The following is a 26601-nucleotide window of genomic DNA, read 5'->3' as shown; positions in this document are numbered from 1 at the left end:
CGCGGCTGCTCTCACGGGATCCTTTCGCGGGAGCCACCAACGGACCCTTTCTCAGCATGTTGCTGACTCTGTTACAGTGAGGCATTTCACCATTGGACGGTTACTTCATTTGGTTTCAAATGCATTTTCCCCTCCCAGTTAATACGGAAATATTTCTTAAGAAACACACATGGGTGGCCCAGTTTGCACCTCCACGCCAGCTCCACTCTGGGCCGGGTCTAGGCCAGGCGTTCTATACATGGCAACACTATGTCCGATTCTCACTACGAGTCTCTTGGTGGAGATTGGCTGGCAGCCGACTGAGATCCAGATTGCAGAGAATGAGAGCGGCTGGCACCAGGCCAGACACAGGGGACCGCAGGAAGGAGGGTTATGTGATGCCATGCTCAACAGTGCTAGGAGAGGGGACAATGTTCCCATTTTGCAGATAAGGAGACTGAGGCTTCAAGAAAGACCTTGTGTGGGTCCTAAAGCTTGGAGGGGCTGGCCCCAGGACTCGAACGGAGAACCTTCAGCTCCAGAGTGAAGGCTGCTTCTCGTGCCTTGTCTCTCAGGGAAGGACAGTGGACGCTGATGGGGGCAATGGGAGACAGACAGTCCCAGCGGAGGGGCTAGTGCCCAGCTTTGGCTTATCGAGAGGCTTGCCTCGGCAGTCCCGAGATTTATGTGTTCCCTGGTTCACTCAACTGTTTGCTGTGGGTTAGTGTCTGCTGTTGGAGAGTTTGTGAGCTTCCATCCAAAACCCATCTTCTCTTTGTAACGGAAGCCCAGTCTTATTTGGGATGCCGGTGTGCCCAGCTGAAAGGTTACATTTCCTGGCCTCCTTAATAGATGTGTTTCAGCAACCCAGGAGATCTAAGCAGAAGCCTGGGGGATGCCTCCAGGGAGACCACTTCAAGGGAGCCCATTCCCTCCATGACCTTGTCCTGCCCTCAGGGCGCAGTGGTGGGAGTTTCAGCGGCCACCCCGGATGACCACGAGGGGGCTTAGCAAAGGGCAGCCACGTTGAGAAAAGGGAAGCAGAAAGAGAGAGCTCTGGGTCCCTGATGCCTGCTTCTTTGACTTGGGAGAGGAGAGCACGTCCTGCCTGTTGAAACTACTGGTATTCTACGTTTTTGGTTATATGTGCCAAACCCAAGCTTGGAGGATAAACCTCCTGTATGGAGAGGATGGCTGTAGGCCCTGGTGGGCTTACCAAATGACTCTGTTATGGAGCATCCGTGTTGAGAAAGCTCAGTCCAGCAGGAAACTATGAAACAAGGATTCAGGGCATGCATGGTAGTAGCCTGAGTGCGACGGAGGCTGGATGCAACTAGAGAAGGATGTATCAGGTCTTAAGCAACAGGCCTGGGGGAAATCTGAAGAAATTTGAAGGTGGAAGGAATAATATGGCAGTGTGAGTGCAGAGCGCAAGACCTGACTTTGGAATGGCACGTTTACCTGTGTTCAGGGGTGATGGACTGGAAAGGGGCTCGGGCAGGGCTTGGGACCCCAGGGGAATCAGGAAGGTCGGGGGGCGGGATGACCTCATCCAGTGTGCTCATTAGCATCTCCTTTCCACTTGGCTCCACCTATCAGGCTGCCCTCTGAGACCAACCACAGGCTTCCTCAGCTCCTGATCCCCGTGGAGGAGAAAGGACTTACTTCACCTTTGCACCTATTGGAGCCTCCTCTTTTGCTGTCCATCCTCCCCACTCTTTGGAATCACTTAAACTTTTTTAATTGTAGCAAAACACACTGGAACATGAAACTTACTAATGTAACCACTTTGAAGCATCCTGTTCCCTGGTATTAAATTGTATAACCATTGCCACTGTCCATCCCCACTCAGAACTCTTTCATCTTGCAGAAATGGAACTCTCTACCTGTTAGATAATCACCGCCCCCCACTCTGCCCCCTGGCCCTGATAACCACCATTCTCCTCTGTGTCCCTATGAACTTGGCTGCTGTAGGTATCTCACATGAGTGGAATCATACAGTATTTGTCTTTGTATGTCTAGCTTATTTCACTTAACATAATGTTCTCAACCTGGAGAAGGAAATGGCAACCCACTCCAGTATTCTTGCCCGGAGGATCCCGTGGACAGAGGAGCCTGGCGGGCTACAGTCCATGGGGCCCCAGGAGTCGGACATGACTTAGCAACTAAACCATCAATGTCCTCAAGGTCCATCCATGCTAGAGCACGCGCCAGAATCCCATTCTTCTTTAAGGCTCAGTAACATTCCACTTTACGTATATACCACCTTTGATTCACCTGTTCTTCGGTGGCCACTTGGGTTGCTTCCTCCTTTCGGCTCTTGTGAATAATGTTGCTATGCACACGAGTGTACAAATACCTGTTTGAGCCCCTGCTTTCAATTCCTTTGGGTATGCACCCCAAGGGGAATCACTGGATCCTTTGGTGAGTCTGTATTTAACTTTCCGATGAGTCGGTGCACAGCGCCTGCACCGTTCTGCATCCCCTGCCAGCGGTGTGTAGGGCTCCAGTGCTTCCACAGCCTTGTCAATGCCGATTCTTTTCTTTCCTAATAGTAGTCTTCTTAATGGGAATGAGGGTGATTGCTGTTCATTCCCTTGCATTCCATTCTGTTGTTGGAAAATTGATGTAATCACTGAAAAATACAAAAAACAAACAATCCAGTATCTGGTTGGGGTGGGGGGGAGGGGGAAGCTGAGCATCCTTGCAAGCCCCAGAAGCTCATGAGAATCTACCGTCAGAAGCAGCACATTGTAGAGCAGCGGAAGGTCCGTAAAGGGGCAGCAGGCGAAACAACATCACTCCTCTCGCCCAAAGAGCAAGCACTCCTGGGTCTCGAGGGAGCTTTCCTGCACACACCAGACTATTGAAAGCCGTGTGTGGAGATGCTTCCGTGACATTCTTAAGATCTTCTTGCATGTTTGGCTCTGAGAGTTTTATTTTGCCTTCACAGTGGCACAGGAATAAACATCATCCAAACCTAGGTCCTCGCTGAATTTTGCACGTTGAAAATTTTATATTCGGGTATCTTTTTATGATGCCTCAATGTTTTCCTTGAAATGTGTATCGATTTTTTAAATTAGATGCTCTTCTGTAATAAAATACCATTTGTGCAAAAAAAAAAAAAATGTTGTTCCAGGAGGTGTGGAGGGGGACCCGGAGGAGAGGGTGGGAGGGAGAGCATCCCTGGAGCAGAGTGTGGCCTTCTGCAGAGGGAAGAGACGCGGCCTGGGCTAGGGTGATGGCAGTGAGGAGCCGCAGGTGGTCCGGGGATGGGGGTAGACAAGAAGTATCTCAGACAGTCTGTGGGGCACGGGGACAGTCAGTGGTCACGAGGGTTGAAGAGGAGTCAAGAATGACTTCAGAGGAGGGGGAGGAGGCAGGGGAAGGACAGAGGGGCTGGTGGTGACTTGCAGGGGCACGGGATTGGAGGAGGCTCGGAGGCGAAGGGGAGGCCTGGGGATGGATGATGCAGGGCCTTGAAGGTGGATCTTGGCATGTGACCTTGGTCCCCTGGGCTGGACAGGCAGCAGGAGTTCGCTTCTGAGGTGGTGCGTACTCAGGCTCAGCTGAGGAAAGAGGGCTCTACCCTGGGCTGGGGCAGTGGGTGTGGACGCGACCAACGCATCCGAGATCCTAGTCACTCCAGGGTGCAGACGGGGGCGGCCGCGGGATTGCCCGAGGTCTTAAGTTGGGCTGGCAGGACAGCAGAGACTAGAAGGAACCTGGGTGTCCAGACGCCTGGGATGGGGAAGGGTCCTGCGACCCCGGCCCCTTCAGCTTCCTCGTGGGTTGTTCCCACCCCTGCCGCCCTCGGCATCTCGCTCCACTTCAGGATTTCCCATCCTGAGGATCCGGCATCTGCAGCCGAATCAGAATGGCCTGAGTTTGTGTCCTGCCCTCGCTCAGAAGCTGGGAGGCCCCGGGCGGTGGTCCTTTCCCTGAACCCCGCTGGTTTCCTCCTTGGCCACACGGGTGCCCCCACCCCAAGGGCTGGGCAAGTTTAGTGAGACGTGAAAGAGCTGGAGGATTCCTCGGCACACAGCGGACACTCACTAAACAATGGTTGAATCTGAGTCGTCTCAGAATTTACCTGGCTGTCCCCTCCTCCAGGAAGCCTTCTCTGGGTCCGTCTTCCCCGACTCACACAGGGTCAGATAAGCTCCCCCTTCTCTGTGCCCCTACAACATCACGAACGTCTGTCTCCTTGAGCCTAGGGGCTGGCAGTGTTCAGTGGGATAGCTTGATTTTGGCATCATAACCTATCTCTGCTGCTTCCTCCTAGTGGCATCTTGGGTGAGGCTGTTAGCATGTCTGAGCCTCGGTTTCCTCATCTGTAAATTGGGAATGCTATCAATAGCACCTGCCTTTTAGGGTCTTTGTGAGAATTAAATGAAATGGTACACAAACACAGTGCTTAGAACAATGGCTGACACGTAGTAAATGCTCAATGAACATTGGCTATTCATCCATTAGTATCCGTTTGCACTGCTCTTTTGCTCATAGGCCCATTGGACTAAGAGTCACAAGACCTGGGTTCCGATCTCAGCTTTATATTCTGTTGGTCTTTTGTGACTTTTTGATGTACCTGAAACTTTTAGATAAGTGGTTAGGTGATCGGTAAATACGAGAAAAATGCAAGTGTGAGTTGCTCAGTCATGTGCGACTCTTCGTGACCCCATGGACTGTAGCCCGCCAGACTCCTCTGTGCGTGGGATTCTGTAGGCAAGAATACTGGAGTGGGTTGCAATGCCCTCCTCCAGGGGATCGTCCTGACCTGGGGATCAAACCCAAGTCTTCTGCACTGTAGGCAGATTCTTTACCATCTGAGACACCAGGGAAGCCCCAGTGGATAAATGACTTTGTTGTAATAAAGGGAAACTCTAGCTACCATGTTCCCTGGGCCAGGCCCAAACTAGGGGATGAGCGCACGTTGTGGAGTGGCTGTGTGGGGAACAGACACTCAGGTGGTCTCCGCCTTCCCTCCTGTGACCCCAGGGGCTTCTGGGAGCTCTCGCTCGTGGTGGCACCTGCTCTGAGCAGGTAGGTTTCCAGAGCCCTCCCACCAAGGGCACAGCGGATGCCCTCGACCTGGGGGCACTTCCAACCCACTGGGCCTGCTCTGTGTGCGTGCACACGCACACACACATGCACACACACACGCACACACACACACACTCACGCTCACACACACACACAGACACACACTCACACACGCACACACTCACACACACTCATACACACACTCACACACTTTCACACACACACTCACACTCACACACACACACACTCACACACACACAGACACACAAACACGCACTCACTCATGCACACACACGTACACACACTCACTCTCACGCGCACACACACACGCACATACACACACTCACACACAGACACACACTCACACACACACACTGACACACACACTGACACACTGACACCCACACTCACACACTGACACACGCAGACACACACTCACACGCACTCACACACACACACTCACACACACACACACACTCACACTCACACACACACATTTTAGAAATGCTTCTTTTAATCATATCTTGAATTAATGCAGACCTCGTTCATTCCCAGCTCTCATTACCCTCTTAATTAACTCGGCACAGATGGAAAAAGTCGGAATTGCTCTAGCCGAGTTGTTCTGCTAGCTTTCAAATGAGATGGCAGATGGGAGGACGAGGTGGAACGGGCCGGCTCGGAGGGAGGAGATGAGTTTTCAAGCTGTCACCGGAGTGTCAACAAACGCTCCATCTGTCAGTGGTGAGGCTGGCCGAGGCCTCGTGCGGGGGACCCGCGTTGGAAGGGTCACGTGGGCCAAGGCTCAGCGGGCCTGGCCAGGGCGGACCTTGGTGGGAGAAAGCCCCCAGCCCTGGGGCTGCTGGGGGCTCTGGGATCCTGAGGCGGGAGGAGACCTCTGCCCCAGACTGTGGCGGAGACTCCCCTGCCTGGCGCTGCTGTCGAGGAGCAAAGGCAGGCCTTTATTTGCCTTCTGATCTGAAATAGTCTTCAGGGATGAATCACATGGCCTCCACGTGGCTGTCGGAGGGAACTTGATCAAAGGCCCATCTCTTGCAGCTTGACTGCTTCAGGCTTTCCACGGCCCTCCCGGCCTGCAGCCTGCTCTCCGACCAGTCCTCCGCTCGCCCCACGCTGCCTTCAGCCAGGCCCACTTCTGCGGCCTTCCGGACGCCCCTTAGTTCTCTCTCTTGCCTCTGGGACTTAGCCTTTTCTGTTTCTTCTGCTGAAACCCACTCCTCGGTCATCCTTTAAGTCCAGCTGTGTTAGGTACCCTTTAGAATCCTTGCTCTCCTTCTGTGTTTCCTAAATACTCTGCTGGTGAATGGATTCATAAAGGATTCCTCAGCCACAGCTCATTAAAGGGTGCTTGGGTTGTGTGGGGGTGTGTCTCAACCTGCAAAGGCCATAAAGCCTTAGAGTTCAAAGCTAACCTTAAAAATCTCTTGGGGTGTAGGGATGCTTTCTAGAGCATCCCAGGCAGGGGGGTGCTCAGCCTTGACTGGCATACCCACAGGGATGGGGAACCCACTCTCCTAAGGCAGACAAGTCAGATTGCCCCTCTGTTCTCTGGGCTGGGCAGTGACTGACTCCTTGTGACCTGTGTGGGAATAAAATCTCCCACGGCACCACATGACGGTCCTCGGGGGCTTGGCCACAAGGTGCCCCCTGAGCTCGCCACTCTCAATGCCCACAGCATGGAAGGCAGCACCCACTGTCAGCTCCACGACCTGAGCTTGAGATGACTGACCGTTCTGCCTTATATCCAGAGGTTCGCGGGGCAGTAGACAGCTCAGGCTTTAAAGTCAGGTAGACCGGGTGCCAAACCCCTGCTCTGCTGCTTACTAGCTGGGAGACCTCGCGCCAGTGCCTTAACCTCTGTGAGCCTTGACTTGCTCATCTGTAAAGTGGGAGTTGAGGCAGACGGTAGTTAAGGCCCCTTGCAGTTGTGACCTGTGAAGTTCCCAGTTGGTTGTGTCCTGACTCCTGGGTCAGTGAGTTGCTCTGTTCTCATCTGACCTCCGAAATCCGGTCCCTCTGTCCCCATCCCTCTAACGTTGCTGCTGGTGTGTTGCTCGACTCCTTGGCCCTCTCCCCAGGTTTCCCTACAATTCAGCATGGTCATATCCCTCCTCTGCCTCTGTCTTTATCTTCCCATCAGTGACTGAGTCGTCTCCAAGCTCCCTGCAATAGCCTTGCCAGTGTTTCCAGTTTCATGAGCTGCAAACCCTCACTCTCCACTTCCTTCTTGGGGTTCTCTAAAGGTACTGTTATCGCACCCCTCCTTGCATACTGTTACCTCCACCTGCAAATCCTGTCTGGCTACTGCCAGTCACAAACTCCTATTGATACCGCAAAACCCTCTTCAGATATCACATTTTGTCTGAAACTTTCCTGTTCTTTCCCTCAGACAAAGTTAATGCTTCCTTCTTCTATGCTCCTTTAGGTGCGTTATCACTGCCTCTATCACAGGATCTCTGAGCGGACCTTCTCCATGGTTGTGTCAATGGGCAGGGACATTCTGGGGACATGCTGATTTCTCTCTGTGTCTTCAGCAATGGGGACAGGGCCTGGCAGGCTAAGGTCCCCGTCTTCATGACTCAGGTCGCTGCACTTCTGACCTTGGTCTCTTTCCTCACTATTTTCAAGTGAAAATGACAGCGGTTCTTAATCAGAACTTCTTAATCACGCCATATTATCCTTCCGAGATGCTTCTACCTTCAGGATCCCATTGATTCACCACTCTAAATTACTATAATTACCACAAATGATAAAATAGCAGCTTTCCCAGTTTTCTTTACTCTGGCCAATTTGCATATGCTAATGCAGGAACTTCTCCCATCCGCCCCCTCCCCCCACCTCTCCTGCTGGTTCTTCTGAGACAACTTCTGTGATGTGCTCACTTTGTCCCACTCCATCTCAGGGCTGGAGGAAAGAAGTCTCCAGGAGTTCCTAGTCCACCCAAGGAATGGAAAAAATTAATTTCCTGTCATCTAAAGTGTGGTAAATACATCCAGGGAAATCTTTCCATTGCCTTAGGAGAAGGCACGATGGGGAGAAGCTGGAGAGGCCTGGGTTCAAGTTCTAACCTCCAACAGCTTGGGCTTTGTCCTCTGACCCTCACATTCCTCTTCTGGAAACTGAAAAGTTAGACCTACTTGTCTGTTTGCAATAAGCAAGACTACAATCTTTAAAAAAAATTATAGTAAAATAGACATTGTATAAATCAATCATCTGAACCATTTAAAGTCTACAATCCAGTGCAGTTGAGTGCACTCATATTGTGGTCAACCATCACTACCATCCATCTCAAGAACTCTTCTCATCTTGCAAAACTGAAACTCTCTCCTGTTAAACAATCACCCTTGGCTTCCCTCAGGCCCTGGCAAACACTATTCTATTTTCTGTCTCTATGATTTTGACGACTCTAGATACCTCATATAAATAGAATCATATAATATTTGTCTTTTTATGTCCAGTTTATTTCATGTAGCAGCATGTCTTTCGGACTCATCCATGTGGCACTGTGTGTTGAAATATTCCTCCTTCTTAAGGCTGATAATAATTCATTGCAGGGGCTTCCCTGGTAGCTAGTCAGTAAAGAATCTGCCTGCAGTGCAAGAGACCTGGGTTTGATCCCTGGGTTGGGAAGACCCTCTGGAGAAGGGAATGGCTACTCACTCCAGTATTCTTGCCCGGAGAAGCCTGTGGACCGAAGAGCCTGGTGGGCTACAGTCCATGGGGTCACAAGAGTCGGACACGACTGAACGACTAAACCGCCACCACCGCCGCCGATATTCCATTGCATGGATATACCACGTTTTGCTTATCCACTCATCCAGCATCGGACGCTTGGGTTGCTAGCATTATGATCTTACGGGTGAAAACATCATGTAAAAGGTACAGAAAATCACGATTTTAGGCGGTGGCGATGGGGAGCACCGGGAGCTTTGGTGTCGCACCTGACTCTGAGCCCTGGCCAGGCGCCTCTGGGCTCTTTGCCTCAGTGCTTATTCACAGGCCATTGTGAGGGCAGCTTAGCGCAGGGACTGACCTGCAGAATGAACATTCATTCTTTTGGCCCTTCTCTCATCCAACAGATCTTTCCAGGCTACCTACTATGTTCTAGGCATTGAGCCTAGAGGACTAAGTGCTGGGGATACAGTGATGTGTTTTGCGCAGAAGGCAAACTGCAAGAAGGCAAGAAGGAGCAATCAAACGGGCAGAAAAAGGGCGTGGCGTCTGATGACGAGAAACTCTGGATGGAGTGGACCAGAGGAAGCGGGAAGGGTAGAGCTTGGGCTGCTGCTGCTGCTGCTGCTGCTGCGGGCGGCGCTATTTCACACCAGAGAGCAGGAAAGGCCTCCTGAGGACACGTGAGTTGCCAGGTGAGTCCGATGAGGATGATGAGAATCTGCCGGGGCGGGGCGGGGGGTGGGTGGCGGATAGAAAATGCGAAAGCCTGGGGCTAGGAGCATGCCTGGAATGTTCTGGGAGCAGGAACACGTCTGGCGTGGCTGGAGAACCTGGAGACAGACAGTAGCTGGGAGAGAAAATCCGAGATGTAGCTGGAGGTTAGGGCTGAGGGCCGGGTGGGCGAGGGGAAGTGAGACAAATGGGCAGTGAATAATTCTAAACAGGGGAGTCGCAGGGGCTGACTCAGGTTTAAAAAGTGACACCCTGTCTGCTGCGTTGAGAATCCACTCTCATGTGGGCAAAGGTGGAGAGAGGGAGCCCCGTGACTGTAATAGTCCAGGCCAGGGACTGGCAAACGTTTTTGCATGAAGTGCTGTGTGTGCTGAGTTGCTTCAGTTATGTCCAGCTCTTTGCGACCCCATGCGGACCCTGATTGTCGCCTGCCAGGCTCCTCTGTCCGTGGCATTCTCCGGGCAAGAACACTGGAGTGGGATGCCATGCCCTCCTCCGAGGGATCTTCTGAACCCAGGGGTTGAACCCGTGTCTCTGCGTCTGCTGCATGGGCAGGTGAGGTCTTCACCACTAGTGCCGCCTGGGAAGCCCTTTGGATAAAGTGCCAGATGGTAAACGCGCTCAGCTCTGCATGCTGGGTAGTCTTCATTGCAATTGGTCCATCCTGCCCTTGGAGCGTGAAAGTGGCCACAGACGATGTGGAAGCAAATGGCTGTTTTGTAAAACTTTATTTAAAAACCAGATGGGAGGATGTGTTTGGCTGATGGGCTGTGGTCTTCTGACTCCAAGGTGATGGTGGGTGGGAGCAGGATGTGGTAAGGGGGTTGTGGGAAGTGACTGAGTATGGGATATACTTTGAAGGTGATGTCAGCAGGATTTGTTGTTGCATTTGGAAATGAGATGTGAGAAAGAGAAGACTCATGAATAACTTTGTTTTAATGACCTGAGAAATGCCTGTTAGTGAGATGAGAGATTCTGTGGGTGTAACAGGTTTTGTTTTTGTTTTTTTTTTTGGGGGGGGGGTGGATGGAAGAAGAGTTGAGATTAAAAAATTTTTAAGTATACTAATTTTGAAATGGTCCTTAGACATTCAAGGTGGGTGTATGAGTCTATAATTCATGAGAGAGGTGGAGGCTGGTTGTAGGAAATTTGGAATTGTCAGTATCCAGGGATTTAAAGACATGAATTTGGACAAGATCACCTAGGGAAGGGGGCTTCCCTGATGGCTCAGCAGTAAAGAATCTGCCTGCAGTGCAGGAGATTTGGGTTCAGTCCCTGGGTTGGATGGATTCCCTGGAGAAGGGAATGGCAACCCACTCCAGCACTGTTGCCCAGGAAATCCCTTGGACAGAGGAACCTGGCAGGCTAGAGTCCATGGGGCCGCAAAAGAGCTGGACACGACTTAGTGACTAAACAGAACAGCAACACCGAGGGCAGGGTTGTGGGAAGGGGAGACTAGGCCTCCAAGGACTAAGCTTTGGGCACTCAGATAGATAAGGGGCACCCCGCAAAGGAGATTGAGCAGGGGTGTTCATTTTGGTGGAAGGAGAACCAGGAGAATGGGATGTCCTGGAAGCCAAGAGAAAGAAAGAAGTGTTTCCGAGAGGGAATGGTCAGTGGCGCTACCTGTTGCTGGTGTGGTGGTATGGCATTCCTGGCAGTTCAGACGGAAAAGGATCTGCCCGCCAAAGCAGGAGACCTGGGTTTGATCCCTGGGTTGGGAAGATCCTCTGGAGGAGGAAATGGTAACCCTCTCCAATATTTTCACCTGGGAAATCCCATGGACAGAGGATCCTGGCAGGCTAAAGTCCATGGGATTCCAAAAAGTTGGACATGACTGAATGACTGACACGGTGTCCCCTCAAATTCCTGTCTACCTAGAACCTCAGTACGTGACCTGATTTGGAAATAGTTTTTTGCCGATGGAATTAGCCAAGTTTGATATGAAGTCATGCTGGATTAGGATCGGCCCTACATCCAATGACTGCTATCCTTACGAGAAGAGGAAGGGGCATCCGAGATACACAGAGGGCAGAAGGCCAGCTAAGGATGAAGGCAGGTGGAGGGGCTGGAGTGATGCAGCTCCAAGCCCCGGGATGCCAAGGAAAGCTGGAGGCTACCGGGAGCTGGAAGAGGTAAGGAAAGACTCTTTCTGGAAACTTCAGAGGGGGCAAGATGCTGCCAACACCTTGACTCTGGATTTCTAGCCTCCGGACCTCCTGATGTAGCCACCCAGATGGTGGCAATTTGTGACAGAATCCCCAGGAAACCCATTTTTATCAGGGAGAACAAATGACCTAGGACTTGGCAACACTGGATAACCTTGATAAGAGTTATTTTCAGTAAAATTTTGGGTGGAAAGCCTGACTGGATTCAAGAGAGAATGGGAGGAGAGGCATTAGAGACGATGAGAGTAAAAGACCATTCTTTTATTTCAAAGGGGAAGAGGAATGCAGGTCACTAGAGAGAATGGGAGAAATAAACCTAGCTAGCATCGATGGGAACTAGGTAGAGACAGGCAGAAGTGAGGCGGCCGGAGATGCGGGAGGGTGAGCGGTGTCCTTGGGGCCTGATGAGTGGGCCTGAGTCCAGCCTGGAGCATTGAGCGGTCATCCAGAGTGGCAGGAGGGCAATCAGTGAGTGTGGGTGGATGCGGCTGACGGGTGTGATGGAGGAACTTGTGGGGGTGCTTTTCTGACCGCTTCCATTGTCTCAGTGAGACGGGGATCAAAGACATCAGCTGAGACTAAGTCTGGGGAGGAAGCAGCGAAGGGTTGAAAGAAGGGGTGAAATGGGGTTTGGGAGGATGATTCTTGTTAGGGAAATGTAGCTGGATGGCTGGGCAGCATCCCCCACCCCCCACTGGGGCTGGTTTCAGCTTAGAGGCTGTGGATTCGGAGTGGGCAGAGTCAGCAGGGCTGTGTGTTTCCCTCTTATGATATTCAGCTGCCAAGTTCATGTTGAAAACAGGTGGAGAGTCGGATTAAACCAGCAAGTGTAATGAAGCAAGAAACAAACGAGGTTGTTGAGGCTTGTGACAGTTATCTATTGCTGTGTAACAAACCAGCCCAGTACTTCCAGGCTTAAAACAGCAACAATCATGCATTTTTTAGTGAATCTTTCATTTTTGGCAGGACTTTGGTGGGGACAGCTTGTCTCTGCTCAGCTGGGGTGGTTTGACTAGGGAATGGAGGGTCCACTTTGAAGACGGTGTAGTACACGGATGTACCGATGTGAGAACTGGACCATAAAGAAGGCTGAGCGCTGAAGAATTAATGCTTTGAACTGTGGTGCTGGAGAAGACTCTTAAGGAGCCCCTCGGACTGCGAGGAGATCAAACCAGTCCATCCTAAAGGAAATCAACCCTGAATATTCATTGGAAGGACTGATGCTGAAGTGGTTGCTCCAGTACTTTGGCCACTTGATGCAAAGAGCTGACTCACTGGAAAAGACCCCGATGCTGCGAAAGATTGAATGCAAAGGGAGAGGGTGCCAGCAAAGGATGAGATGGTTAGATGGCATCACCGCCTCAACGGGCGTGAATTTGAGCAAATTCTGGGAGGCAGTGGAGGACGTAGGAGCCTGGCTTGCTGTAGTCCACGGGGTTGCAAAGAGGCAGATACAACTTAGCAACTGAACAGCAACTAGTAGACAGATAACAGGTAAGGGCCCTTTAAAGATATCAGACCCTCATTCTGGGAAGCTGTAAATGTTACCTTATTTGGAAAAGAGGTCTTTGCAAATGTGATTAAGAATCTTGAGACTGGGAGGTTATCGTGGGTTATCTGGATGCTCCCTAAACACAATTACAAGTGTTCTTGTAAGAGAGAAACAGGCAGTTTTGACATAAAAAAGTGACGGACACTGTGCGACCACAGGGGAAGAGATGGAAGTGACGCAGCTGCAAACCAAGGAAAGCCTCAAGCTTCGGGCCCTGGGAGAGGAGCAGAGGGCTCTCCCCTAGAGCTTCCGAAGGAGCTCAGCCCCGTGGGCACCTTGGGTTTCCAGCCTTCAGAGCTGTGAGCAAGTAAACTTCTGTTTTAAGCCACCCAATTTGTGGTGGTTTGTTATAGCAGCCCTGGGGACCTAATACAGATGGTGACTCACATGGCTGGCAAACTGCGCTGTCTATCATCCACGAGCTCATCTGGGACTGGGCGGAGGGCCTTTCCACATGGATCTCGTATGGTGTGGTAGCTCGGCTCCAAGAGTGAGTGTCCCAGGAAAGCAAGGCAGAGGCTCTCTCACTTCTTATGACATAGTCTTGGCGTCACTTCTGCCACAGTCAGAGCCCTGCGTAGATTCAAGGGTAGGACGCAGACGCCCACTTCTTCATGTGAGGAGTGTCGAAGTCACGGTCAAAGAACATGTGGGATGGGAGGGGTTGCTGCAGTTGGGTTAGAATGGCCCACCTGCCATAAGGGTGATGGAATTGATACTGATGATGAAGGTGGCGGTGGTATCACTGTGATGATGATGGTGATGGTGATGAAGATGGTGGTGGTGTCATTATGATGATAATGTTGACGGTGATGGTGGTGGTGGTGATGCTGGTGATGGTGATGAAGATGGTGGTGGTATCACTGTGATGATAATGTTGACGGTGATGATGGTGGTGGTGATGGTGGTGGTGATAGTGATGAAGACGGTGGTGGTACCACTGTGATGATAATGTTGACGGTGGTGATGGTGGTGGTGATAGTGATGAAGACGGTGGTGGTATCACTGTGATGATAATGTTGACGGTGATGATGGTGGTGGTGTTGATAGTGATGACGATGGTGGTGGTATCATTAAGATGATAATGTTGACGGTGATGATGGTGGTGGTGATGGTGGTGGTGGTGGTGGTGAAGATGGTGGTGGTATCACTGTGATGATAATGTTGACAGTGATGATGGTGGTGGAGTTGATGGCGGTGCTGAAGATGATGGTGATGGTGGTGTTGATGGTGATGGTGATGAAGATGGTGATATGATTGTGATGATAATGCTGACGGTGATGATGGTGGTGGCGTTGATGCTGGTGGTGAAGATGGTGGTGGTGGTGATGGTGTTGATGACGACGGTAGTGGTGATGATGGTGGTGATGATGATGGTGGTGGTGATGAAGATGGTGGTGGTATCACTGTGATGATAATGTTGATGGTGATGATGGTGGTGGTGGTGGTGGTGGTGAAGATGATGGTGGTGGTGGTAGCGTTGGTGATGATGGTGAAGATGATGGTGGCGGTGGCAACGATGATGGTGATGACTGATCATCTCAGTTGGACAGAGAGGAAAATATGGATGTGTGGGGTAAGGGGCAGTGGAAAGGTGGCAGAATGAATGGACCTGAGAGCCTAGGTAGAAGGCTCTTGATCTCAGGGTGACTGGAGCCCAGAGAACGGGACTCTTGAAACAGAGGTTACGGTGTAAGAAAGATTATCGTCAGTGGGGGGGACAGATATGAGGATAGCATGGAGTGGCTGAGGCGTGGCTCTTGCATGAAAGAGAGACAGACGGCAGAGCAGGCTGCTGAGAGGGGCATCTACACGGACACGGAACCCAAGGCTGTGTAGGGAAGAGTGGCAGTGAGTCAGGAGGCGAAGACTTCAGGGAGCCAGGGACAGTGGCCTTCGGGTCTGAGGATGGCACCAGCGGGAGGGTTCTCTGCTGCTGATGTGAAGGGATAAGCTTCAGAGCTGGAGGCCTTTTGGGAGGGAGCCCTGTTGTGGAAGTGACGGTGAGGAGCAGGAAGGAGCACTATGAGCGGCAGAGGGGGTGTGGGAAAGGAGTCAGGCCCGAGGGGAAGACTGTTCCTAAGGAGGTCAGATTTCAGCTGGAGCCAGAAGGTGAATGTTTGCAGAAGCTGAGTTGAGGATCGAGGCGACTGCAGAGGATATGGGGGTGTTTAGGTGGGGACGTAGAGCCTGGTGGGTTTAAGGGCCCTGAGCAGGTGGGGATGGTCTGGGTGCCTGATGTGAACCAGGGCAGAGAGCATGATGGCCTTAGATTTGAGGCGCTGGGCGGAGAGCCGTGTGTTCCTGCACCTGAGGGCAGGAGCGAGGAGGGAGCAAGGGAGCAGGGAGGAAGGAGCAGGGAGGAGGGAGGAAGGGAGGAGGGAGTAGGGAGCAGGGAGGAGGGAGGAAGGGAGGAGGGAGCAAGGGAGGAGGGAGGAAGGGAGGAGGGAGGAGGGAGCAGTGGAGGAGGGAGGAAGGGAGGAGGGAGGAAGGGAGGAGGGAGGAGGGAGGAGGGAGGAGGGAGGAAGGGAGGAGGGAGGAGGGAGCAGTGGAGGAGGGAGGAGGGAGGAAGGGAGGAGGGAGGAGGGAGCAGGGAGGAGGGAGGAAGGGAAGAGGGAGCAGGGAGGAGGGAGCAGTGGAGGAGGGAGTAGGGAGCAGGGAGGAAGGAGCAGGGAGGAGGGAGGAAGGGAGGAGGGAGGAAGGGAGGAGGGAGGAAGGGAGGAGGGAGGAAGGGAGCAGGGAGGAAGGGAGCAGGGAGGAAGGGAGGAGGGAGGAGGGAGGAGGGAGCAGGGAGCAGGGAGGAGGGAGGAAGGGAGGAGGGAGGAAGGGAGGAGGGAGGAGGGAGGAGGGAGCAGGGAGCAGGGAGGAGGGAGGAAGGGAGGAGGGAGGAGGGAGGAAGGGAGGAGGGAGGAAGGGAGGAGGGAGGAAGGGAGGAGGGAGGAGGGAGGAGGGAGCAGGGAGCAGGGAGGAGGGAGGAAGGGAGGAGGGAGGAAGGGAAGAGGGAGGAAGGGAGCAGGGAGGAGGGAGCAGTGGAGGAGGGAGGAAGGGAGCAGGGAGGAGGGAGCAGTGGAGGAGGGAGGAGGGAGCAGGGAGCAGGGAGGAGGGAGGAAGGGAGGAGGGAGGAAGGGAGGAGGGAGGAAGGGAGCAGGGAGGAGGGAGCAGTGGAGGAGGGAGGAAGGGAGCAGGGAGGAGGGAGCAGTGGAGGAGGGAGGAGGGAGCAGGGAGCAGGGAGGAGGGAGGAAGGGAGGAGGGAGGAAGGGAGGAGGGAGGAAGGGAGGAGGGAGGAGGGAGCAGGGAGCAGGGAGGAGGGAGGAAGGGAGGAGGGAGGAAGGGAGGAGGGAGGAAGGGAGCAGGGAGGAGGGAGCAGTGGAGGAGGGAGGAAGGGAGCAGGGAGGAGGGAGCAGTGGAGGAGGGAGGAGGGAGCAGGGAGCAGGGAGGAGGGAGGAAGGGAGGAGGGAGGAAGGGAGGAGGGAGGAAGGGAGCAGGGAGGAGGGAGCAGTGGAGGAGGGAGGAAGGGAGCAGGGAGGAGGGAGCAGTGGAGGAGGGAGGAGGGAGCAGGGAGGAGGGAGGAAGGGAAGAGGGAGCAGGGAGGAGGGAGCAGTGGAGGAGGGAGTAGGGAGCAGGGAGGAAGGAGCAGGGAGGAGGGAGGAAGGGAGGAGGGAGGAAGGGAGCAGGGAGGAGGGAGCAGTGGAGGAGGGAGGAAGGGAGGAGGGAGGAAGGGAGGAGGGAGGAGGGAGGAGGGAGGAGGGAGGAAGGGAGGAGGGAGGAAGGGAGCAGGGAGGAGGGAGCAGTGGAGGAGGGAGGAAGGGAGGAGGGAGGAAGGGAGGAGGGAGGAGGGAGGAAGGGAGGAGGGAGGAGGGAGCAGGGAGGAGGGAGCAGTGGAGCAGGGAGCAGGGAGCAGGGAGGAGGGAGGAAGGGAGGAGGGAATAAGGGAGGAGGGAGCAGGGAGGAGGGAGTAGGGAGCAGGGAGGAGGGAGCAAGGGAGGAGGGAGGAAGCGCTGGGGGCCTTGACTGGAGCCCCAGAGCCCTGTCTACCACATGAGAGGTCAGGGGGCGCCCCGTATCCAGGAGGACGTGAAGCTCAGCAGATACTGGTTATTACTACCTGTTATTATTGGGCTTCCCTAGTAGCTCAGTGGGTGAAGAATCCGCCTGCGATGCAGGAGACCCCGGTTCAATTTCTGGGTTGGGAAGATCCGTTGGAGCAGGGATAGGCTACCCACTCCAGTATTCTTGGGCTTCCTCGGTGGCTCAGCTGGTAAAGAATCTGCCCACAGTGTGGGACACCTGGGTTCGATCCCTGGGTTGGGAAGATCTTCTGGAGAAGGGAAAGGCTACCCACTCCAGGATTCTGGCCTGGAGAATTCCATGGCCTGTATAGTCCACGCAGTCACAAAGAGTCTGACCTGACTGAGTGACTTTCACTTTCTCTGTTGTTATTTTCCATCTATAAAAGCTGCTGATTGTGCCAGTGGGGAGACCCTTCTCACATGATGTTGCAGTTATCTTTTTTCCTGGCTGCCCCACAGAGATGTGAGCTCCTGGAGAGTCTCTGGTTGCCTTGGAATCCCCATTGCCTAGCACAGTACTTAGCCCAAGGAGTTTATCAACTGGTATGTATTGAGTAAAAAAGGCTCAGAGAGATATACTCACTTACCCAAGGTCACACAGCAAAAATAGAACCTGGACAAATCACTGGGGCTCCTGGTTCTCAGTACTCTTTGCAACTCCTGCCAGGTCTGAAGTCCTCTAATTCTTGTAATGGTTACTTTCCCCCTTGATCTCTTTCCCTTTAGCCTATTTATTTTTTCTGTGAGATCCCCCGCGCTGGCTGGAGTTTGAAGCTCAGAATCTCCATCAGTGTTCAAAGGCTCTCTCTTTTTGCTCATATGTAATCTTCAAAAAGCCCTTTTCTCCCACTAGTGATCTTCCCTGGGGGACTCTGGTAAGGCCCTAAAATAGGAGCTGCAGCCTGGCTAAATAGGGCTTTTCGGCTAATAGAATCAACGACTGGCAGGGTAGAAAACAGGAAAAGAGGTGGGTAGCTCTTTGTCAACCGTCTGCTCTTGGCACCGGGGGCTTCTTAAGTCCATTAGCCTCTGTTAATTTCTCCAGTGTTTGATGGTGAAGGAGACGTAACTGGCTGGAAATAGTCTTTGAGTGGGTGATTCACACCCGAAAATGACAGGCTGAGATAAACCCGTTTAGGGCAAGAAGAGCAGCATCTCCACCCATCCAGAAAATCTGAGGAGTGGGAGGAGAGAACCCCATGATCCAATGCCAACCTCTTGATCACGGATTCCCTCCTGAGATGCTGTCATCCAGGGGCTTAGCATAACTTTAGAGCTGGGATTTGGAAAGTCGGGGGGGGGGGGTCACTGCTCTTCCATCAGCTCAGAAACAATGGGTTTCAAACCTCAATTTTCCCTTCTGAAAACTTCAGTGGCTGGACAGGCACTAGGGGCAGAGATGAGGATGAACAGAGAAGAGCACCTTCCCCTTCTGGAGATCAGAGTGTGTGTGTGTGGTGTGTATGTGTGTGTGTGGTGTGTGTGTGTGTGGTGTGTGTGTGTGTGGTGTGTGTGTGTGGTGTGTGTGTGTATGTGTGTGTGTGGTGTGTGTGTGTGGTGTGTGTGTGTGTGGTGTGTGTGTGTTGTGTGTGTGTGTGTGGTGTGTGTATGTGGTGTGTGTGTGTGGTGTGTATGTGTGTGTGGTGTGTGTGTGTGGTGTGTGTGTGTGTATGTGTGTGGTGTGTGTGTGTATGTGTGTGGTGTGTGTGTGTGTGTGGTGTGTGTGTGTGTGGTGTGTGTGTGTGTATGTACTGTGTGTAATGAATGCATGGGGGTGGGTATATGAGGGTGGAGAGGATGCTGAGACGAGAGAGGCGAGAAGTGAGAAGATCAGGAAAGGCCAGCTTGTGGAAGTCCTTCCTGCCCCCAAGAGGAAAATCTGGTTTTTTTGGAGCAATAAGAGGCAGGAGGAGGATGAAGTCTCAAAGCCTCTGGAGAGAGCGCTGAGGAAAAGGAACTGGTTCTCCTCCTTGCGCCTTTGGAGGGGAGAGTGAGAACGAACATGGGCTAGATGCCCCAGCAAGACAAAATGCCATACCATCTGGGAAGGCATTCCCCATCATGTCGAGAATCTGCTGCTCTGGAGGATGAGTTCCTGGTTCTGCGGAGTGTGACCTGTGTGTGAAGACCATCAAACACCACGTGGGATGAGGAGGCCGCTGGGCCCGTCTAAGGCGCATTCCTCCCCACTCAGCTCCCTGCACAGTCCATGGGCAGGGCCTGTCGGGGCCTCATCCAGTCTATTCTAACCAGCCCCCATTGCTGGAATCCCAGCCCAAGCCGTTTCCTCCTCCCCCCAGGCAGCTGAGCTGGCCTCCTAGTGGTCCCTCAGCCTGCCAGCCTTTTTCTTACCTACGATCTACTCTCCCCAGAGCAGCCTGAGTGATATTTTAAAAATGTAAATCAGATCATCCTTTAAAAATATAAAAAATCCTCTGGTGGCTTCTCATGACTCTTAGAATAAACCCAAATTCCGTCATCATGGTCCATGAGCCCCTGAACTAAGCGCTTTTCCTCCCGTCTGACCGCACCTCGTGCCATGCCCCGCAGAGTCCCCACTTCTCTCTTCCCCCCTCCAGGCCAGCGCTCACTGGGGCCCTTGGTCTGGAGCCCTCTGCCCACGGACCTTTGCACCATTATTCTTTTCCTCCTTTTTCAGGCCTCAGCCTTCCTTAGACCTCCTTTTGAAATTAACCCCCCGCCCCCACCTCGCTCGTTTCTTCATCGAGTTCTGTTTTCTTATTGGTTCTCACTGTTTGGAATCATCTCGCGAATGCATGAATTGTTTCTCTACTTTCTGTCTTCCACCATGACCACGCAAGCTTCTAGCAGAGAGCTTATCTGCCCGTTCACCCCCCGAGTGCTGGGCAGGCAGGATGCTCTCGGAACACACTTGTGTCTGCTGCTGCTGACATATACACACTACTGTGTATAAAAGAGAAAACTAATGCGCACCTAGCATATAGCACGGGGGGAAAGGAGTGCAAGCTGTTTGTAAGGCTATATTAAGTTCACCTTAAAAATGCATCCCAATGTGCAGTAGGCGTAGACAAAATACTGCTTGATTCCACTTACAGGAGGTACTGAGAATAGTCACATCCATAGAGTCAGAAAGTACATTGGCAGATGCCGGGGGAGGGGGGGAGGGGAGGGGAGGGGGTAAAGGGAGACTTAGGTTTAATGAGGACAGAGTCTCACTCTAGGAAGGTGAAGCGCTCAGGAGAGATGATGGCGAGGGTTGCACCACAGTATGACTGTACTTAGTACCACTGAGCCACACAGTTAAACGTGGTTAACATAGGATGTTTTATATTATGAGGCCTTTACTACAATAAAAAAAAGCATTTTTAAAGAAGGAGCTGGAAACTTTCTTGGCAACCGCCCCCCCCAACAAAAACATACTTGTTTAATAAATGAGCGAATGAATGAATGAATGAGTCGAACGCACTTGGGCCTGACCTCTTGGATCACTATCTACAAGCTCTTTCCAGCCTGACGTTCAAGGCCCTTACACCAGGCCTCGTTCTATCTTTCCAGCGCTGGGCCTCTTGACTTTCAGCTCGCCATTCATTCCACTGAGGCGCTTGCACACCCTCTTCCTCGTGGTCCAGCTTAAACCTCTCTTCTAGTGCACCGATCACTGGGTCACCAGTGCACGAGAAATTCATGTCCTGATTATAAACTGACCCATTTTATTCCTTAAAGGGTACTGGCCACAGATTTACTAGGGACGGGCTTCCAGGAGTCACTCGAACAGTTTCCTCTTGTGTTGATTCTTCTTCCCTTGTAATAACAACTTTCAGGGCAAAAAAGAGAATTTTGGCTAACTCTCATGGCAGAGGGGCAAATAAAGCCCAGAGAAGTCAAGCACCTCACCCAGGTCTCACAGAACTGAGCCAGCAGCAGAACTGAGATTAGAAGCCACGTCTCCTGCCTACGTGCTGTGGATGTGGCTTCAGGGAGCTGGCGGCTGCGTTCGGTTTGGGTTCAGCCTGGGCAGGCGGCCCAGGGCCCAGTCTGGCTTGGCTGTGCCCCTGGGCACAGTGTGGCTGGCAGCAGCTGGAGGCCATTAGGGGCGTGTAAGTCCCTCTTACTGATACCCTCACGTACAAACATTATTCTTGGAGGCAGTGCGTGAGGACAGTGTACCCAGCTGGCTGTAGCAGGTATCAGCTTGCATACCTGTAGCCTCCTCTGAGGCTTCCCTTCTTAGGGGTCTGGACTGAGATTTCTACCATGAGAGCGGGAACAAGGCTGAGCCCTGGAGGGTTCCACCCAGGCTGATGGGTATCCTGGGTTCCGCCAGTTTTGGGTTGGGGAGTGGTGATTCTCAAAGGGAGCGGTGCTGCCCCCTTCAGGGTATTTTGGGTATTTATGAGGGTGTTTTCTGGTTGTCCAATGTTTGGGGAAACTGAAAGCAATTCGTGGGTGGGGGATGGAGTTGTCCAATATATTGCCTGTTCTATGAGTTTGAGTAGGCTCTGGGAGTTGGTGATGGACAGGGGAAGCCTGGCGTCCTGCAGTCCATGGGGTCGCAGAGAGTTGGACACTGAGCGACTGAACTGAACTGAGAAAGTTCCATATTACAGAGACTCCACTTGCATCTTTCTGAGCAACTTTTACATGTCTCACTGGAAATACATGTAAATGAAAAATCTGTTTACAGTTTTATGTATGTCTAGAACTCTATAACTCTTTATCTATCTATCTATGTACACAGAAATCTATTTTGTGCATGATTTTAAGATGCACCGAAGTTTCTAGGAAAGCAACTACTGGGTAAATCAATGATGGACTGCATTTTTTTTGTTGTTGTCCAAAACTTTGCCAAAAGTAGTTCACCATTCAGAAAATTATGTTGTGGATGGCAAGGCCACTGCTGAATTTAAGATGCTGATACCTTCCCCCAGGTCCCAGTCTGTCTCTGCAGTTATAAATATAGAAAGGTGCTTATTTAGCCCTTATTTCAAAATGTCAACGACAGAGAAAAAATGTCAACAGTAGTCAGTTGAATACTGTCTTATGTCTCCTAAATCCCAAACTGCTTATTAGAAAGAGGTGCAGACATCTTATCGATCCATGTGTCTTCCCCAAGTCATGTAGGAGCAATTATTTATTGAAATATAATATTAAGATATCTCCTTTTCTTTGTCTTTAAAATATTCTATATCATTATCTTTGAAATATATTTATTTAAAAAACTATGCGCATAGGTTATACTATAACCTATAGGTAGTATATGTGCCTATACTGGTATACATAATAGTATATATCCTACACTGTATTAGTTCATCATAGGAAATGAGGTGTTCTAAAAGAATTGCTGTGAAAGGGGTATTTGGTCCTAAGAGAAAAATAAAGCCTGCTGCGTAAGCTCTAGGGGCATACATCTGGTTTATCAATACCACCAAAATCCTGCCTACATTTTCCTTCCTGGAGCTCCGATTCACATGCAGCTGTACGGTCTTTGCTAGGTTGCTTCAGCTGTGTCTGATTCTTTGAGACCCTGTGGACTGCAGCCCCCAGGCTCCTCTGTCCCTGGGATTCTCCAGGCAAGAATCCTGGAGTGGGTTGCCATTGCCTTCTCCAGGGGATCTTCCCGACCCAGGGATTGAACTGGTGGGTCTTACATCTCCTGCACTGGCAGGCGAGTTCTTTACCACTGATCTTTATTCATTCATTTGCTGATTCAACATAGATGAAGACCTGCTAGGTGCCAGGCGCATTGCTAGGCCCCCGTGTAGGAGCCTAGGTGGGTGGGAGTCAAGTAGGCAGAAGAGGAGGCAGTTGCAGGCTGGGGATGCAGCGGAAGGGTTCGGCGGCAGGAATTAGCCTGGATCTTGCACTCTGTTCGTTCTGGCTGGAGTCCCCAGTGAGTGGGGTGGATGAGAGAGGAGGCTGTGGGCGGGGAGGAGGTAGCCTCTGGTAGCGGTGCCTGATTCGCTGGGTGCAGCCCAGAAGAGCTCTCACTCGGTGTCACAGGCAGTAGGGAGCCACGGAAGACTGTACAATGAACTGACGTGGGCAGGGCTGTGGCTCGGAGAGATCACTGACATTGGAAACTGGTGAATGACCGGTGAGGGCCTAGCTGAGGACTAAGAGACCAGGTCAGAAGCTCTTAGCCCAGCTAAGTAGTTCACTAACAATGCAAATATTTGTTGAGTGTCTCTCATATTGTAGTCACTGCCTGAAGTTAGAAGCCCCCAAAGGCCCCAAAGTCAGAAGTCCGATCACTTAGTTCCTACAAACCCAGTGTGAGCCAGAATCATCGCAGTAATTAGGTCCCTGGGCTAAACCCACCCCTTGGCCTTCTGGGAGACCACATTTATTTACAGTGCTAATCCAATGAGCAATTCCCTTCAAAAAGGCAGCAAAGAAAAGGCAGCAAAGGAGTCATCTGGGCTCCTGGATGAACCTATATTTTGGATAATTTATTATTGTTCAGAAATACTTTCTAGTTGACGGAATATTAATTAGCTGAAGCTCTGTGTAGGTGGAGATGTTAAGCTGTTATTACAAAGTTGCTTGCTTGCGCTCATATCCGTACACTGCAGTCGCCAGTTCCGACAGTGGAGCATCAGCCGCCGTGCCGAATCAAGTTCTCCTTGGAAGAGGAAGATGTTTGACTGTAAGGGCCGGTTAGTCACAAGGGTGATTCAGGGGCCTGCAGGTGAGCAGGTATTTGGGAGATACCTAGACACACAATCCTTAGGGAAGGAAAGGAAGATCGTGAGTCTAGAGAAAGCTGAGTGAGCCCTTCCGGTTAAAGACTTCCTAGACCCGCTTGCTCTCATTCACTTACTCAATAATGTTAAATATCATTTGCCATGTAGAGCAGAGGTCAAAAGAGATATAGCCCCTGTCCTCATGGAATTTATAATTTATTGGGGGATACAGATGTTAAACAGCTGATTAGACAAATGATTATTTAATTACAGTTGTGATAAGTGTGATTAAAGGAAAGTTCAGGATGATATATGAGGGGGAATCACCATTTGATGGAATGTGATTTTTGGGGTGGGCTTTCTTAAGAAAGTGATGTTTGAAATGAGGCTGGAGAACAAGCATAAATGGTAGCTCAGAAGGAAACCTGGGTTTGACCCCTGGGTCAAGAAGATCCCCCGGGGAAGGAAATGGCTACCCACTCCAGTATGCTTGTCTGGAAGATCCTGTGGACCGGGGAGCCTGGTGGGCTTCATTCCATGGGACCCTAAAGAGTTGGACAATACTAAGAGACTGCCACTTTTTTTCTTGAGAAAGGGGTGTTTGAGATGAGACTGGAGACCAGGTATTAATAGGTGATAGCAAGGGATGGGGGGTCGCAGTGGGGCAGAGGGAACAGCGTCTGCAAAGGCTCAAAGATAGACCAACAGGAGGCCCACCAAGGCCACGTGTATACAGCAAAGGAGACGAGAAGCTGGAAGAAGGGGCGCCTGTTGGTGAGTCTCCAACCCTGCTCTAAGATGACTCAGGCAGGAGTCAATACTTTGGCAAATAAAAGGGTTAAACTAGACTGCTTAAACATGCTTATTTTTACTTTCCATCTGTAACTAGGTTAAATCTTGAGTATTAACTCTTATCTCTTAGCGTGGTTGCCTAGGAGTGCTCTGCTGAGGATTCTGAGGCTCTCTTCAGGTTAGTGCCAAAGAAAGGCATGGTTGATCAGTGATGATTTTTGAGGGGAAGGGGAAGAAATTAGTGGCTTCATCGTTGTCCAGTAGCTCAGTCATGCCCAACTTTTGGTGGCCCCGTGGACTGTAGCACGCCATGCCTCCCTGTCCTTCACCATCTCTCAGAGCTTGCTCAAACTCATGTCCAGTGAGTCAGTGATATCATCCAACCATCTCATCCTCTGTCGTTCCCTTCTCCTCTTGCCCACAGTCTTTCCCAGCATCAGAGTCTTTTCCAACTAGTCAATTCTTCCCATCACGTGGCCAAATTATTGGAGCTTCAGCTTCAGCATCAGTCCTTCCAATGAATATTCGGGGTTGATTTCCTTTAGGATTGACTGGTTTGATCTCTTTGCAGTCCAAGGGACTCTCAAGAGTCTTCTTCAACACCACAGTTCAAAAGCATCAGTTCTTGGTAGCTTGAGAGGTCATTAATTGCTGTCTTATTTACTAGCTCTATTAACAAACCACCCTAAAATGTAGTAGTGTCAAATAATTATTTTTGTTGTGCTGCCAGATTTTGTGGGCCAGGAACTTGGATGGGGAAATCTGTGACTTGTCTTCTCACTCTCTTGACACTGTCCTTTGCAGAGCAAAAGTTTCCAAGTTTTTAATTCCAGTGAAGTCAAGCATACCAACTGCATCTTTCATGGATCCTGACTTTGGTATTGTGTCTACAAGGTCACTGCCATATCCAAGGCATTTAGGGGAGCAGTTAATTTTGTTTATTAAATTTATATCCTTTAATCTTGCTATAATCACTTATTAGGTCCTTTTCTGATGACAGACATAGTAACAGGCGTGAGGTTATACGACGCCAACCACTCCATACATTTTGAAAGCAATTGTGTGGATTTGCTGTTTGTTATTTGGTTGTTGTTATGTGTGTGAGACCTAAACGCAAGTAAACAGAAATTCTAATTCCTAAAATTTAAAACATTTTTTAAAGAAGCCAAAAAAAATGGAAGGATTTTTGAGGAAAGAATGTTTACTGTAGCCGATAACTTAAGAACAGTTCTTGAAAGAAGACTCTGCCCTTCTCTTGTTCTTGTAAGAGGCAGCAATGATTGTTGACGTGTTCTTTAGCAAGTCATCCTGAACACATTACGTCTGCCACAAAAGGCACCCCACATCCTCTGGAGATGGACCCAGCTGAGGGTGTGGCTGCCTTAGGTTAAGCTTCTTGAAGCAGACTCTGAGAAGGAGATTTGCAAGGAGACGGCATTGGTTCCATTTAGCTCTTGGGAATGACATCTGGGAGACAGAGAGAGAAACAGGACTAGGCAGAGGGAGGAATTGAACTTCAGACATTTCAGCTCATTCTGCAGAAAGCTCTGGAGCCGAGATGGCCCTGCAGAGTTGTTCTCAATTGAGGTAAAGGGTCTAGGTCTTTGTAGCCTCATATGGAAGTGGTCTGCTTCCGGGAGAGGACATCACCTTGGGTGAGTCAGTTCACTCCGGCTAAGGGCAGTTCCTGGAGAAGGATGCTTTGTGAGCCTCCAGCAGTGAACATTCTCAGAGGAAGCTAGGGCAGTGGGTGCCTTGGTCCCAGAGGGGTATGTGGGAGGCACATCATAGTGTCCACTATTGCGGTGAAGAGGGTCTTTCCATGGGAAGACAATCGTGACGAATCTGCCATCCATTTGGGAAGAAACTAACAGGGGTGTGAGGCTCATAAAGACAAGAACCAGGTC

The sequence above is a fragment of the Capricornis sumatraensis genome, chromosome 6 (assembly GCF_032405125.1).
Source record: "Capricornis sumatraensis isolate serow.1 chromosome 6, serow.2, whole genome shotgun sequence".
NCBI lineage: Eukaryota > Metazoa > Chordata > Mammalia > Artiodactyla > Bovidae > Capricornis > Capricornis sumatraensis.
This window is presented reverse-complemented; position numbering follows the sequence as displayed.